Consider the following 13,414-nt stretch of genomic DNA (forward strand, 5'->3'; position numbering starts at 1 on the left):
TCATAGAGGATGTTATATATTTGTTACACCATTTCTTGTCAAAGCAATTTTCAAGATGATTGAAACATATCATGACTTTCGTCACATGGTAAAGATAAACTTGGTTAAAGAGAAAAGCTTACCAACTCATATTTCGAGATATAGATAGGCGAGGTATACTCGGCTGGAAATACCAAATGTGTATAATCCAAGTCTATATATATAGCATACGACTTCTTGTCCCAAAGAGTAGGACATAGAGTAGATAGACTATTGAGTGATATATAATTTCAAGTCTTCACATACTTTTTTGTCGAGAAGTTCCACCGGTTCCTTTAGTAGTTCTTCTACTTGTATGATGAATCGCCATGTAGTCCTTGAGCTCAATTACACTTTCTATCCTAGTCCGAGACTTATCTATAACAGATTAGAAATCAAGACTTATAGTTTTGATCACTAACATTGAAAAGCATGCTTGAGATAGCAACGCATGCGAGTTCGACCAAGAAATGCTCTAACAATATCCCCTTTGTCAATTTTAGTGACAAAACTGTTAGAGCATTGCTCGGTCGAACTCGCATGCGTTGCTATCTCAAGCATGTTTGTCAATGTTAGTGATCAAAACTATAATTCTTGATTTCTAGTCTATTATAGCCAAGTCTCGAACTAGGATACAACGCATGTGAGTTCGACCGAGCAATGCTCTAACAACTACTCCTGGGGAACGGCATGCCATGCATACTTGATGGAAGAGTTGATAAAAGCGTCGAGGAGAGAAACCCATCAAGTTGGCGGGAACGTGGCTCTATTGCAGGTTTTTTTTAACTTGTAAGAATTTCTGCGCGAGACCTCAGTAGTGTTCCAAGCATAAGATTATCTCCTTCCAACCTATTTTTCTTAGCCATATTCTCAAAACTCTAAAAAGCTTACTCCCTGACCTTGATTGATGTCTAGTGTTGAGCATGATAGGTGCATGTATTCTGACCTCACCACAACAATGAGATGTTTTATTCTTGTACTACCTCCGTTTTATAAAAAGAGATATTTTCACTTTTTCATTTTATCCTAAAAATAGGCCAAATTAAAGAAAATGAAAGTACTTCTTTTTCAGAAATGGAGGAGTATTACTCTTGTTTGAGGAAATCCAATCATTATTTTCCATTAATTCCTCCATCTAGTCTTGCCTGGAAATATTAACTGGATACGCCATTACCCCAGTTATGGAGGGGCTCAAAACATCCTGGCTAAATTGGGGCCTATGACACTTAATTGGGGCCTATAAATTAATTCATCTACCTAATACAAAATGATAAAGGGTGTCTAAATTTGTTGAAACTACCAATTTACCCTCTCAAAAATATTAATATTACTAATTTACCCCCCATAAACTCTTAATACTAAAACCTAAAACTAATATCATATTTATTTTCATCTCTTCTATAAACCGATTCTTCTTATCTTCTACTCCCTCTTTTTTATTTTATTTTTGAAACCAAAACTCGTCGATTATCGGCGATCCAAAAACGATTAATCGTTTTTTTCTTCTATAAAATGTCTAAACGACCAAGATACAAACAATCCATTGGAATCACTTATCCTAGTGAGAGTAATCCCAGAATTGTGCAAGAAATTGGAAACAAACCGAAGAAGAATAGTTTCTCGAGACGAACCATCTCTAATCACATAACAAGAGGACAAAATGGTTCGAATCAGGTACTTTTCTATCATACCAGTCCTCTAAACTAGGTTTTAGTAACATGCAATCGCTTAGAAATCGAAAATTTTGAAATCATAATTTACCAGATTCACAGAATCAGATTATGTTAGTGTTGTTGTAAACCGATTATGTTTAGAAACGGCTAATGTTCTTGGTCACATGCACCGATTGTGCTGCATGTGAATAAGAATCGGACAATTTTAGTGTACACATAGCCCGATTCAGTTATGGCAGTGATAACCATTTTTTCTGTAACTTTTTCGTTAGAATCAGACTATATATGTGTCCACAAAAACCGATTGTGTAGCCTTTGGTTTATAACTATTTGGCCATAATCGGACTTCATATCTATATCGAGTAAACCGATTTGTAGAATCATTTACATTAGCACTTAAAGAATCCGATTGTTGATTTTATTATGTTAGGAATTGGACTTTATATGTGTATCAAGTAGACCGATTCCTGTAAGAAGAACCATCCATCATTTCTGTATGTTTTTTTTTGTTAGAATCAGATTACATGAGCACTTGAATAAACCGATTGTTTATTTGATATGTTAATAATCAGACTTTATATGTATATCGATTAAACCGATTGTATACATTGACTTCAAAAATATGCATTAGGTTACACAGTTGTTTGTCGCTTGACTCCGTATTCTGCAGGACAAACAAGGGAAACCAACAAAAACAAACCAAAATGAAATATAAGAGGAAACATGACCTTGCTTCTCTTAAGCCTTTGGGACCTCGTCGAAAAGACCGTCAAAATTTGAATGCTTCCCACCGAAGGGACACAGGGAGTAAAGCCAAAAGGATCAGCATCAATGACCCACCACCTCAAGAGGAGCAACCAACACATGAAGAATCTAATTCCGATACACCTACTGAACAAGAAGGTGGTGATAGAGAAGCTGCCGAAGAACAAAGTGATGAGGAAGTTAATAAGGAAGAAATTGGTGGCAAGGAAACTGATGAAGAAGAAAGTGAGAATGAAGGTGATGAAGAAGAAAGTGACAATGAAATTGATGAAGTTCATGAAAAAGTGCAAGAACAAGTCCAATGAAGAGAAGTTCAACAACAAGTCCAAGGAGGAGACACTCAAGAACAAGGTAAGACAGATGGTAAGAAGATAGATGTTCCAAAGAAGAAGAAAGTGGACCACATGCCCCCCGCGGTGAAAATGTTTCCTCGCGACCCCGATGATCCCGTTTACGGGTTACCAGGTGATGGATGACACATGTTATGGGGGTACAAAGACATTTGGGCCGCCGCCGTCTGTCATACCATAGTAAGTACCAAAACCTTGTGGTATGTAATATAAACATTATTATCCATGTAGTGTTTTGATTGTTGTCCATTGTGTTTGTTTTGTTTTATAGGATCATAAGGATGCCGTTGTATAAATCCAGGAACGTCAATGAGTATGATGAAGGATTTGCCACTGGAAGCAATAGAATCAACCATTGGATAATTTCAGGAAGTAATCGATCTAGTCAATTCTACGGGGTTGATATCTGCGGTCGAAAATTTGGTCCTTGGTTAAGACAAACCTCTTTGTTCCGCCTTTTCCGAGACATATTATGGGTAAACAAATACATTTCATCTTCCGTCTGGCGAAATGACGATAACTCCAAATGATGCGAAGTTCATTACCGGGATAAGAACAAAAGGTAAAGACGTGAATCACGAATACTACGTGCAAGAGCTTGAGTGGGACAATATTTACGCGTTCACCAAGGATGTGTTCCAATGGAATGAGGAGAGGAACAAGTCAGAGATAATAGTAGGCAAGGAAAATCAGAGGATATTCCATCTCTCAAAGCTGAGGGACAACTTCATGGGAGCAAATAAGCTTCATGCCGAGGGAAATGTGCTGACCAGGGAACGTATCATCTCCACGGCCAATGCGTATGTCCTCTACGTCCTAGGAGATGTTATCTTCCCTGACGTTTCCGGTTCCCGTGTGAGCGCCAACCTTATCCAGCTGTTATAACCATTTGAAAAAATTAGCGAATACTCTTGGGGCACTGCCATCCTTGCAAACTCGTTGGATGAGTTGAGAAAGGCTTTTCTAGGGATCAAAGGAGACAAATCGGAGGGAATATGGCTTTTTTGTAGGCGTGGATATATTTGTACTTCCCAATATTTGCTCAAAGGGATTTTGAGAACAAGGAATGTGACTATGGGTAATATGGAGACATGTACACCTACAGAAGTAAGCCGAAGTCCCAAAAAAAGGATTATCTGAAGTTGAGACGCCAGTTGGACAACTTGACGACGAAAGATGTTGTCTTTGATCCTTACAAGGAGGATTTGGCTAAACGAAAAGGAAAGAAGGTAGGGTGCGAATAGCAATGTAATTATTTTGGGCCTTTGTTTCACCCAAGAGGATATGTAATGTACAACCGGACGAGAGTCGCAAGACAATGCGGTTACGTACAAAAAATCCCAAAAGGAGCAAAAGATGTTTCAAATCAATGAGAAAAAAACGGCGTCATACGATAATGATATTGACATTGTTCACAAGCCTTTACCATCATGTGATTATTGGGAAGCCAGAAGGTACAACAGGTATACTATATATGGTCGGTCGATCTCAAGAATATGATGAGGCAATTCCGAGTTGCCGTGGTACCTCAATGTTTCGCATACTCGAGTGATACGAGTAAATGAGAGGCCCAAGATAGAGGACAAAGTTACGGCTCTCGAATACCTGGTGCGTATTGTTACTCAATTACGGTTTTGTTAATGTTTTTAGCATTATTTATTGAATGTTTGTTCTTTGAAATGGAAACAGTGAAGTTGATGTGGTTTGTAGATAGTGGTAAAAGTGGTTCGATTCTCAGACTTGAGAAGGATATTAATTAGACTTAAATCCTAATATTAAAATAGAAAACTCACAAAAAATTATAGCAAACTCAATCAAAGATGATATCAATACTAAAAGAAACACTGAGGCTAAGATTCCACTATTTTCCAAGTTCAAAGTGATTAAACCAATACTTATATGTATGAAATTTTCTTGTTTAATTTGATTCTAAATTATTGCAACAAGTAGATTTTCAAAAGTAATAATTGTAAATACCAAGTATGAAGCATCAAAAGTCTTAAAACTAAGCATACTCCATCAAAATAGATCACAATCACTCAAATAAAAATCATATTCAATAATATTTCAAGGCAAATAATCATATAATTATTGCAAATAAAAAGATAAAATAGAATATACCACTTTTTATTGGAAAAATAGCTTCCTCTATCGCCTCAGCAATGGGTTTAGCTCCTCATATTAATCATGATCTCAAAATATGTGTTTGTTGCTCAAAAGATGATTAAAAGAGTGAAAATTAATAACACAGACTGTTTGCAACAGTGTATTGGTGTTGCAAAACAGCTGTTACAATGGAACTGTTACAGAAAAACTGTTGCTTTGTCGCTGATTTGAGACTGCCCTGAAATAAGACTGCCCTGAACAACTTAATGTTCTTCAGCTGTTAAACAACGACACTTTTCTGCGACTGTCTATCGAGGGTCAATGTTCTTCGCGTTCTTCTTCTTCAACAGCAGCAGCAGCAGAAACAGAGTTTTGTAAAGCTCTGATTTCTTCTTCTATGGCTCTCCTTAGGTTCCCAAACTCCCGACACCTCTTATATATGACCCAAGACATCTATTTATATCAAAAATACCGATTAAATCTCTCCCAAATCTTCCCAAATCTCTTTCCTTCTCTTCACGGCCAAGTTGCAACAATTTCTTGTTTTATGATTCCTACGCGTTTCTGAGCTTTCCTTTTTATTCTAAACTCTTCCTTAGATAGATACAAATCTTTGGGAAGGTTTACAGCGTTTTAATCACTCTAAAATTCCCTAAAACAGGTAACACACGTGACTTTCCATATTTTTTTGTTGTGAGAAAAATCCATCGATTGAGCCCAACCTAATCGATTTAAACACCCATATCAGATTCCTAGACCCATAAGGAGTCTATCCTATGAAAATCAGAGGTTTAATCGACCTCAAACTCCTCCAAATCACGATTGCGAAAACTGCTCTTTAACTACAGTTTTTTCCCCGCCAAAATCCTTTTTTTTTAAATGTTGAAGATGGTTGCCCCTTATCTAGAGTAGGGGTGTGATTAGCAACTTCCTGGAAATGAGATGCCCCTTAGTAATTAGGTTACCCCTTATCCAAAGTGAGATTACGAATAGAAAATGTCCTCCGGGTGCTTTCCGACAACTTTTCGAGCCAATTTTTTTCCAAAAATGTTTATTAGCCAAAAATACCTACAAATAAATAAAACACCATAATAAGTACAAAAATGAGCCCTAACAATATATAGAATCGAGACAAATCGGACACAAAGATGTGTCTATCAAATACCCCCAAACCTATTATTTGCTAGTCCTCGAGCAAAAATAAAATAGAAATAAAATCATAACTCACTTTCGCAGGCATCGTCGATTGCATTTAGCGTATGCAATAAGCCTTTAAACCTCTAGGTGTCCCTAATGGCGGAGTGTTGTCTCCGGAGGGATTACCAGAGGTATACCCACAAAACCTTTTTACTCCAGACCCTAGCTATCTACACAGAACCTTGGAAGGCACTAAAGAATCTCCTTGGTTGGCATACTTATTGACTACAGGAGGAAGTACCCTGATGCGAAATTCCAATTGTTGTACACGAGTTTGCACTCAAGCATACTAAAATTCATATGAAGTGACAGAGCTCTACTCAGATAGTCGCACTATGGACATCAATATCCGGAGTCAAAACTAATCACATGGATAGATCAAGAAGATGGATATAGAAAAACATAGATGGTTTTGATGTTTACTAGGTGAACGGTGTTTCTCATATCTGTCTGAAGGCCTCCGCCAAAATGAACCTATCCTAATGGACTGAGATACTAGTCTGACTAATATCAACACACTGGCATATACAAGGGAACCAGTGATTGATAATCCTAACTCTAGGTCAACACAACTGGCATATACAAGGGTTCCAGTGGTCGACTTTATTGAATTTATTCAGTTGGTCAGATGGTCTGGTTTTTTTTTTTTTTTTTTTTTTTGCATCTCAATCACTCTAATTCACTCTAGCATTGGTAAAAACTTGAATCGTGAGCCCCACCTAATCACCTAGATAAACATAGTTTAAAAACAAAACAAAATAAAAACAGAAGTGAAAAGGACTCAACGAGATATGGTGAAACTATCATGTTATTTCTAACACCTGAGCTCTGTGCTTTTATGAATAGACTCTTTAGATGTTGCCATCTAGTCAGATTGGTTCCTCAACTCCTACAACCAAAATGCTTCCATCCACTTAGATTGGTTAGTGTCATCCTTAATAGGGATAAATTTATAGGCTCTGGAGTTTATTTATTGCAACGAAAAGGTAACAAAAAGTTCTACCCCACCCCCAAACTTAAATTTAACATTGTCCTCAATGTTTCTAATCAAAGAAAAGTACCAAAAATATAAGTAACAAAAGGAAATAGTAAAGAAAGAAGTCGGAAAGATAGTACCTGGGTGAAGTGTAGCCAAAAACCTACATAAATATTATACAACATACAAAATCGCCTCGATGGTCAATCAAGGTAAACAGGGTCCTCCAGAGGGACCTCCGCAACATCACCTGTAGGAAAAGGCTTTAAAAAAGGCTTCAATCGCTGGCCATTAACCTTCGAAGAACTACTACCATCTGGTGTCTCAATCTCAACAGCGCCATGATGAAAAACAGCACGGACCACAAAAGGACCGGTCCACCGAGAGCGCAATTTCCCGGGGAATAGATGCAAACGAGTGTCATACAGAAGAACTTTTTGACCTGGAGAAAATGACTTTCGTAAAATATTCCTATCATGCACAAGTTTCATTTTGTTCTTATACTCCTTAGCACTATCGTATGCATCTCTACAAATCTCGTCCAACTCATTGAGCTGGAGCTTTCTTTGAGCTCCTGCCTTGTCAAGTAAAAAGTTTAAGTTCTTAATAGCCCAATAGGCTCGATGCTCTAACTCAACAGGCAGGTGACATGCCTTTCCAAACACTAAACGATAAGGTGACATTCCAATGGGTGTCTTAAACGCAGTACGGTAAGCCCATAAGGCATCAATAAGCCTCGACGACCTGTATTTCCTATTTGGATTAACTGTTTTCTCTAGAATACGTTTAATTTTCCTATTGTAAACCTCTACCTGACCACTAGTCTGAGGGTGATATGGGGTTGCTACTTTATGGGTAATACCGTATTGTTTCACTAAAAGAGAAAATGGTCTATTACAAAATTGTGAACCTCCATCACTAAATTATAGATCGCGGCGTACCAAAACGTGTAAGTATATTCTCTTTCAAAAACTGGACTACAACCCTGTGGTCATTCGTTCTACACGGAACAACCTCAAACCACTTAGACACATAGTCTACAGCGATAAGTATGTAAAGATAACCAAACGAAATAGGAAATGGACCCATAAAATCAATGCCCCACACATAAAAGACCTCAATCACTAAAATAGGGTTCAAAGGCATCATATTTCTACGGGAAATGGTTCCTAACTTATGACAACGCTCACAAGAAACACAATGACTATGGGAATCTTTAAACAACGAAGGCCAGTAAAATCCACACTGAAAAATCTTAGCAACAGTCTTCTTAGCACTAAAATGACCCCCACATGCATGTTCATGACAAAAGAAGATAATACTAGACTGGTCACTCTCAGATACACATCTCCTAATAATCTGGTCCAGACAATACTTAAACAGATAAGGATCGTCCCAAAAGAAATGCTTAACCTCGGCTAAAAACCTAGAACGATCTTTCTTACCCCAATGTTGAGGGGTTCGACCAGTAACAAGATAATTCACTATATTTGCATACCAAGGTGATTGGGAAACAGAGAACAATTGTTCATCAGGAAAGCTATCCCTTATAGGAAGGGAATCACTAGGGGAACTAACAACTATCCTAGACAAGTGATCTGCTACTACATTTTCTGCACCCTTTTTGTCTCTAATGTCTGGGGAAAATTCCTGTAACAATAGGATCCATCTAATCAATCTAGGTTCGGTATCCTTCTTAGATAAAAGGTATTTCAAAGAAGCACGATCTGTATATATTATGATCTTAGAATCTAATAGTAAGACCTAAACTTATCCAAGGCAAACACGATGGCTAAAAGTTCCTTCTCGGTAGTTGTGTAGTTTATTTTGGCATAATTCAGAGTTTTGCTAGCATAATAAATCACATGAAGTAATTTGTTTTCTCGTTGTCCTAAAACGACGCCTATAGCATAATCTGAATAATCACACATAATCTCAAAGGGTAGGTTCCAGTTAGGTGCCTGGACTATCGGGGCAGTAGTGAGTAAAGTTTTAAACTTCCCAAAAGCCTCTAAACAAGCATCATCAAAGACAAACTTAACATCTTTTGCAAGCAAATTGCAAAGAGGTCTAGAAATCAAGTCCTTAATGAATCGACGGTAAAAACCTGCATGCCCTAGGAATGACCTAATATCTTTTAAGGTTTTTGGGACCTGTAAAGTCTTAATAAGGTCAACTTTGGCTTTGTCTACCTCTATACCCTTTGAAGAGATGATGTGCCCTAATATAATTCCTGATTTAACCATGAAATGGCATTTTTCCCAATTAAGCACTAAATTTTTTTCCTTACACCTAGTCAACATTAATGTCAAATGATGCAAGCACTCATCAAAAGATGAACCAAACACTGAAAAATCATCCATAAAGACCTCTAAGAACCGTTCTACCATATCAGAAAATATGCTCATCATACAACGCTGAAATGTTGCAGGGGCATTACATAGCCCGAAAGGCATGCGTCTATATGCAAAGGTACCAAAGGGACAGGTAAAAGTGGTTTTCTCTTGGTCTTCTAGGGCAATAACGATCTGATTATAACCGGAATAGCCATCTAAGAAGCAATAGTGACTATGTCCAGCTAATCGCTCTAGCATTTGGTCGATAAAAGGAAGGGTAAAGTGATCCTTCCTTGTGACCTTGTTCAATTTCCTATAGTCAATACACACACGCCATCCCGTGGTCACTCGGGTTGGGATTAATTCATTATTATCATTCTGGACTACAGTGATACCTGATTTCTTGGGAACAACCTGAACTGGGCTGACCCACTTACTATCTGAAATTGGGTAAATAATACCCGTATATAACAACTTAAGCACCTCTTTTTGAACTACCTCTTTCATGTTAGGGTTCAGTCGACGTTGTATCTTCCTAGGTTTGGAGTCTTCCTCTAAATGAATCTGATGCATACACACAGTAGGACTTATACCCTTAATGTCTGCTATAGTCCACCCTAAAGCTTCCTTATTGTCTTGAAGTACATTTACTAGACTACTTTCCTGATCACTATCCAAATTGGAAGCTACAATCACAGGTAAAGTCTCAGATGGTCCTAAAAACACCGGGTAGCGGTTTAAGGTCCAACTTTGGGGGCTCTTCTAAAGAAGGAATTAGGGTAGTCTCAGAAACTGGTAACGGTTCGAACTTAGATTTCCATCTATCAGTGTCTAGCACAGGGGTAGAATCTAATAGAGTATTCACCTGTTCAATAGTGCTATCGTCGTCAAAATCTAAACCAAAATGGGATAGACAACTTTCTAATGGGTCTTCAGACAAGATGTTTGGTAATGACTCCTGAACTAAGGCTTCTATCATGTTCACCTCCTCAACACATGTGTCATCTAGCTCATGAGGTTGCTGGTAGGCTTCTAAAAGGTCCTAAAAATTATCCCCGGCAACGGCGCCAAAAACTTGGTGGGCCCGGAGATATGTATAAATTAAGCGAAATGAAACGCGGGCCTACAGTAATACCGCAAGTGCACGGTCGTCAGTTGTAGCTCGTGCAAGTACGGGTCGATCCACAGAGATCGGGTGTGTTTTGGAGTGTTTATAGCTATTTGGGCTCTAAATTTGCTAATGGGCTTTGAATACCAAAGGGTCTTGAATATCAATGGGCTTTGAATACCCTTTGGACTGTTGGGCTTGGAATTGAACTTGGGTTCAATGGAGTGAACTGAGCCTTGGGCTCAGTTGGATGAGCCTCAGGTTAAGCTAGGCTTTTATTGTTCTGAACCTATTTCTGGGCCTTTTGTTGTGAACCAAACCTTGGGCTTTGTAGCTTATGACCTGGGCTTTGTAACTGTTCAGTGAACTGTTACAGTGGGCTTTAGTAATGACTCTGGGCTTCAGCAGTCTTTGAAATGAACTGTGGTCTTAGCTGAGCCAAGCTCAGTTGCAGCAGCAGCAGAAGGGTTGCAGCAGCAGAGGAAGAAAACAATGCAATGCAGCAGTGCAATGCAGCAAGGCAAGTGCAAGAGAGACAGCTGCAGGGCAAAAGCAACAGCAACAGCAGCTGCAGCAGCAGTGGAATAAGAGAAGCAACAGAGTTGCAGGGCAGTGGAAGCAAAGATGACAGTGAAGCAAAGACAATGAAGAAAGTTTAACAAGACAATGACTCAACAAGCAAAACAAGGCAATATAGCAAAGGGAAAGAACACAACAACTACAAGCATAAAACAGTGCAAGATGAACCAAGGCCTAAGCCAAGGGCAGGGATGATAATGAAACTGAAATGGAGCAAAACTAAGGCATTCTTCTAGAATGGGAAGAGAACTAGCTTGCTCATTGTCACTAGTGAGCACTAGTTTCTCCCCACTACTCAATCAAATCAGTGCAACCTAAGCATACAAAAGGAATGGCAAGATAATCAGCTTGCTATGAGCACTGATTTCTTCCATTGCACAATCAGTTCAATGCTTCAAAGGTAACTAGCCTAGCATTCCATCAAACTAACAGTGAATTAAAAACAACAGTTGAGCTAGACATGGCACTAACATGACAAATTAAAATTAAACAGGAACACATTAAACAGGAAATTAAAACATGAAATTAACAAGAACATAACAAATTAACAGGATATGAAACCAAGCACATTAACAGGAACTTAAACAGGATATGAAAATAAATGAAATTAAAACTAACACACATGAACAGAAATGAGTTTGAGCTGAAATTGAAAATTAACAGGACATGAAAGTCCTGGATGCCGACTAATCCAAGCATAGTCTTTACATCACACCCACCAGGCTATTTATAGTCCACAACACAATTAGGGTTCTACCAAAAACAATTCCCAAATTAAAAACAGTAGACTAGGGTTTGATTTCTTTACCTAATTTGATGTAGCAACATCAAATTGAACTCGACCCATTCTTCTATTTGTCCTCCTCTACCTCTCCATGCCTTCAATTTCACTCTAGCTTCACCTAATTCTCTACCATGTCTATCAATGCTTTTTCTATATTTTCAAAACCCTAGACTAGGGGAAAACAGTGAAAAGAAGTGAGAGGCATGTTAGAGTGATAGGGGTTTCAATGTTGAGCAGGTGGGGAGTTGGTGGTAGCGGACATGGAGGTACGGCGGTGGTGGCAGTGGAGTTGGTTCTGCAAACAGGGAGGTGATGGAGGAGAGGGGCTCGACTGTTTTGGGAAGAAGGGGGGTGTTTGGTTAGGTGGTAAGGTTCGGTTGCTAGGGTGTTAGGCGGCTTCATCAAATTGGATGAACAGCGAGGATGAGCCGTGGGATGTGGAGCTGGTAGGTAGATCGGACGGTGATGCGGAGGCAAGCGAGGAGCGACCGTCGGATGAAGGGATACAACGAAACGAACGGTGCTAGATTAGGTTAGGTGCTGTAGTGTAAGGCGGGGATATCAAACTTTGATGAAAAGAAAGGGAGCAACCGTTGGATTCAACTACCATCTAATCTGAAGGCTTGGAATTTCAGCGCTGTGGTGCTTGGCAGAGACTTCAGATTTTGATGCTCTATGAAGGAGCGACCGTCGGATGCTTCTGAGAACTGATCTGATGGCTGAGAACGGAGGCGTTTTTGTGTGTAGAAAATGAGGTTGTGCGCACCATTCTTCGCGGTTTCCTTGCGTGATTTCTCCCGGCTTTTCACTACTTTTCTGCTCTATTCCGCTCCGCGACTCATCCGAACTTTATTTATTACCTAAAAATGCAAAATTAATTAATAAAAATATTTATTCTTGAAAACAATGAAAATACAGAATATGGGATAAAATGTAGAATTAATGCATAAAAGATGAGTTAAATGCCAACAAAAAGGGATAAATATATACAATATTTGGCACTCATCAAATACCTCCAAACCTGAATTTTACTTGTCCTCAAGTAAAACAAAACTAAGGAAATCCTAACTATACCACTGTCGCTGGTCTCTCGAATGCATTTAGCGTATGCACTAAGCCTTTTAAACCACTAAGTGTCCCTAGTGGACGAGTTGAAGTCTCGTGAAGGTTTACCAGAGGTGTGCCTACAAAACCTAAGGACAAAATATGAGCTCAGATTCCATCAAATGTGACATGTGCAAAACAGTTAAGCTCACAGCAAAATGGAGATGTCAATCTAGCTATCGAAGGCACAATCCTAGCACTGATAACAAAAAAAGACATGTGATAAGAGTGTAGAGTGTATCTACACATGTGTAAAGAAAGATCTGAAGTCATGACTACTAATCGCCAAGAGATAGTTTCTCAGGCTAAGAACTGAGGTCGAAATCTAGCTAGCTGTCCGGACTTTACGAGAATTGTGAATGCGTTGGAGGTATTTCACAATTACTCGCGTTGTACATCAATGGCATACACCCTCCTT

Source organism: Papaver somniferum, unplaced genomic scaffold (genome assembly GCF_003573695.1).
Source record: "Papaver somniferum cultivar HN1 unplaced genomic scaffold, ASM357369v1 unplaced-scaffold_80, whole genome shotgun sequence".
NCBI lineage: Eukaryota > Viridiplantae > Streptophyta > Magnoliopsida > Ranunculales > Papaveraceae > Papaver > Papaver somniferum.